This window comes from Triticum aestivum, chromosome 5A (assembly GCF_018294505.1).
Source record: "Triticum aestivum cultivar Chinese Spring chromosome 5A, IWGSC CS RefSeq v2.1, whole genome shotgun sequence".
Classification (NCBI taxonomy): Eukaryota; Viridiplantae; Streptophyta; class Magnoliopsida; order Poales; family Poaceae; genus Triticum; species Triticum aestivum.
This window is the reverse complement of record NC_057806.1, coordinates 526932097-526936971: the sequence shown is the minus strand read 5'-3', so window position 1 is coordinate 526936971 and position 4875 is coordinate 526932097.

Sequence of the window (4875 nt, the reverse complement as noted above, 5' to 3'; positions counted from 1 at the left end):
GAAATCTTTTTGGGTTTTCTTTTTAATTACTACTACAAGCATGGAAAGTAAACTAATTAAGAGTTACAACTAATTTTTTTGGGTTTTCTTAAGGTTTATTAAACACACAAGAAGAAAGCATAAAAAGGAAATTAAACTAGCATGGATGATACAATGAAAAAGTATGAGCACCGACATCTAGCAATGAGTGTGTGAACATAAATGTAATGTCGGTTGGAAATACATACTCCCCCAAGCTTAGGCTTTTGGCCTAAGTTGGTCTATGGCCACGGCTGGCCTGGCGGATATCCATAATAGTAGTTGGGGTCGTACTTAGAAGAGGAAGAAGACTCCGATTGCCACTGGCTGACAATCATCTCCGGATCCCACTAGTAATTAGACTATCGTGAAGGATCAACTTGTGGTTCCGGCTCTGGCTCCATGGCTGGTGCAGGGTTCCGGTAGGCGTGAATAGCCTTCAATGGAACAAGGTACTGGCTTGCAGATAAGTCAAACAAAGAAGGAGCATGCAGGGTAATAGTCTCAGGATGATGTTTATCAAAGAACAATTTGTATTTAAGCTCTCCTTCCCTATTCTTAACAATGAAATCATGTGCCACCATACTCTTATAATCTAAATGAACACGGGGCAACACCTTTTCTTCCTTCTCATAATGCCTAATAGGTATGTTAAAATGTGCAGCTAGGCGTGAAGCATAGATGCCTCCAAAGATGGGGCCCTTGGTACGGTTCAGACTTAACCGTTTAGCAATAATGCCGCCCATACTAACAGAGTTATCACCGTATAAACCGTGGAGCAAAATAATAATATCAGGAATACTAAGGTTTCCACAGTTTTCGCGACCAATTAAACAACGACTAGCAAATAATGCAAAATAGCGTAAAACAGGGAAATGTATGCTAGTGATTCGTGCATCGGAAACCTTCCTTGTTTCCCCTACAGTGATAGTATCAATAAACCCGTCCACATCATCGCGACGTGGTTCCTCTGTCTTGCCCTCGAAAGGGACTAAACAAACCCGACAAAAATCATAAAGTGACATCTGCTTATGCTCATCATATAAATGGAACTCCACCGTAGGTGGTGATCTCCTAGAATGGAAATGAAAGTTTTACACAAAGGTATTTGTGAGTAAGAGGTACTGATCGCATTGGTCGTGGAGGAAAGCGGTGAGGCCTGCATTCTTAGCCAATTCATGAAAATCCTCATAAATCTCGGCTGCTCTCAAGAAATCATCGGAAGGCCATTCACACGCCCGAACCTCCGTGGTGCGAGGCAGATTATACTTAGGCTTTGGTGCCTTTTCCTCCGAGCTTTGGCTCGATGAGCCTCTCAAAAATCTCTTCATCATTTTCTGAAAAATTCTGAAATTTTTAGTAACTTCAAAATAAAAGTAAACCAAACTCAATAATATTGATAGCAACTACTCCTACAAGTGCCTAGGGCCTATATCATGCATCGAAACTACTTGGAACCATATAAATTTGACATGCAAGCTCAAGAACAGGGTCACCTAAGCAGCAAAAATTTGCAATGAATAAAGCACTAGAACAAAAACTAATTGGACCAATGGAGGAGTCACATACCAAGGAACAATCTCCCCAAGCAGTTTTGTGAGAGGTGCTTTGAGCAAGGAGATCGAAAATGGCAGCAAAACAAGCTTGGACTCGGGTTTGAGCTGGTTGTTCGTGTTTGTGGGAGGAAGAAGAAGTGTGTGGGTGAAAGGATAAGTGGAGGAGGGCCACCATGGGCCCACGAGGCAGGGGGCGCGCCTAGGGGGGTAGGGCGTGCCCTCCACCCTCGTGGGCAGGTGGTTGAACCCCCTGCTGTGTTCTCAATGCCAAATATTCTCAAATATTCTAGAAAAAAATCATATTTAAATTTCAGGGCATTTGGAGAACTTTTATTTTCGGGGTATTTTTGTATTGCACGGATAATCAGATAACATACAGCAAAATATTTATTTTTATTTTATTTAATATAAATAACAAAAAGTAAAAGTGGGGTATAGAAGGTTGTGCCTTCTAGTTTGATCCATCTCATGATCATCAAAAGGAATCCACTAACAAGGTTGATCAAGTCTTGTTAATGAACTCATTCCGAATGACATGGAACCGGATAAATTTTGAATAACACTATGTTACGTCAACGGGGATATGCACATCCCCAATAATAAGAATATCATATTTCTTCTTGACAGTAGGAAGAGGAAATTCAAAACCTCCAAATATAATCGATGGAATTTTTCCAATAGAGTTGATACTATGAACTTGAGGTTGTTTCCTCGGAAAGTGTACTGTATGCTCATTACCGTTAACATGAAAAATGACATTGCCTTTAGTGCAATCAATAACAGCCCCTGCAGTATTCAAAAAGGGTCTTCCAAGAATAATAGACATACTATTGTCCTCGGGAATATCAAGAATAACAAAGTCCATTAAAATAGTAACGTTTGCAACTACAACAGGCACATCCTCACAAATACCGACAGGTATAGCAGTTGATTTATCAGCCATTTGCAAAGATATTTCAGTAGGTGTCAACTTATTCAAATCAAGTCTACGATATAAAGAGAGAGGCATGACACTAACACCGGCTCCAAGATCACATAAAGCAGTTTTAACATAGTTTCTTTTAATAGAGCATGGTATAGTGGGTACACTGGGATCTCCAAGTTTCTTAGGTATTCCACCCTTAAAAGTATAATTAGCAAGCATGGTGGAAATTTCAGCTTCCGGTATCTTTCTTTTATTTGTAACAATTTTTTCATGTACTTAGCATAAGGATTCATTTTAAGCATATCAGTTAATCGCATACGCAAAAAGATAGGTCGAATCATTTCAGCAAAGCGCTCAAAATCCTCATCATCCTTTTTCTTGGATGTTTTGGGAGGAAAAGGCATGGGTTTCTGAACCCATGGTTCTCTTTCTTTGCCATGTTTCGTAGCAACAAAGTCTTTCTTATCATAACGTTGATTCTTTGATTGTGGGTTATCAAGATCAACAACAGGTTCAATTTCTACATCATTATCATTATTAGGTTGAGCATCATCATGAACATTATCATTAACATTGTTACTAGTTTTAGGTTCATTAACAGATTGAGTTTCAGCATCAGGAATAGAAATATCATTTGGATTCTCAGGTGTTTCAATAACAGGTTCACTAGAAGAATATGAAGTCCTATCATTTTTCTTTTTCTTCCTTTTAGAAGGACTAGGTGCATCTATATTATTTCTCTGAGAATCTTGCTCAATTCTCTTAGGATGGCCTTCAGGGTACAAAAGTTCCTGAGTCATTTTACCACCTCTAGTCATAACTCTAACATCATTATCATTATTCTTACTATTAAATTCAATGAGCAAATCATTTTGAGCTTTAAGTACTTGTTCTACTTGAGTGGTAACCATAGAAGCATGTTTACTAATAAGGTTAAGTTCACCTTTGACATTAGCCATATAATCACCCAAGTGTTCAAGCATATTTGAATTGTATTTCAATTGTCTACAAAAATAAGCATTAAAGTCTTCTTGCTTAGCCATAAATTTATCAAACTCATCTAAGCATGGGCTAGAAAACTTAGTAAATGGGATTTTAGCTTTATCAAATCTGTAGAGAGAATTTACCTTTACTACCTGTGTTGGATTATCAAGACCATGAGTTTCTTCAACAGGCGGTAAATTAAGACCATGTATTTATTCAATAGGAGGTAAATTCTTAACATATTCAGCTTCAATACCTTTTTCTTTCATAGATTTCTTTGCCTCTTGCATATCTTCAGGACTGAGAAATAGAATACCCCTTTTCTTCGGAGTTGGTTTAGCAATAGGCTCAGGAATTGGCTCCAGAGGTGTCCAATTATTTTCATTTGTCAACATATTATTCAATAGAATTTCAGCTTCATCCATTGTTCTTTCCCTGAAAACAAAACCAACACAACTATCTAGGTAATCTCTGGAAGCATCGGTTAGTCCATTATAAAAGATATCAAGTATTTCATTTTTCTTAAGAGGATGATCAGGAAAAGCATTAAGTAATTGGAGAAGCCTCCCCCAAGCTTGTGGGAGACTCTCTTCTTCAATTTGCACAAAATTATATATCCCTTAAATCCGCTTGTTTCTTATGAGCAGGGAAATATTTAGCAGAGAAATAATAAATCATATCCTGGGGACTACGCACACAACCAGGATCAAGAGAATTAAACCATATCTTAGCATCACCCTTTAATGAGAACGGAAATATTTAAGGATATAAAAGTAACGAGTTCTCTCATCAGTCATGAACAGGGTGGCTATATCATTTAATTTATTAAGATGTGCCACAACAGTTTCAGATTCATAACCATGAAAAGGATCAGATTCAACCAAAGTAATTATAGCAGGATCAATAGAGAATTCATAATCCTTATCGGTAACACAGATAGGTGAAGTAGCAAAAGCAGGGTCAGGTTTCATTCTAGCATTTACAGATTGCTTGTTCCATTTAGCTAATAACCTCTTAAGTTCGTATCTATCTTTGCAAGCTAAAATAGCTAAAGAGGCTTCTTGATTAAAAACATAACCCTCAGGAATAACAAGTGATTCTTCATCATCACTTTCATCAGTATTATCAGATTCAATATTTTCAATCTCTCTAGCCCTAGCAAGTTGTTCATCAAGAAATTCACCAAGTGGCACGGTAGTATCAAGCATAGAAGTAGTTTCATCAAAAGTATCATGTAGAGCAGAAGTAGCATCATCAATAACATGCGACATATCAGAACGAATAGCAGAAGAGGGATTAGGTGTCGCAAGCTTACTCAAAACAGAAGGTGAATCAAGTGCAGAGCTAGATGGCAGTTCCTTACCTCCCCTCGTAGTTGAGGGATAAATCTTG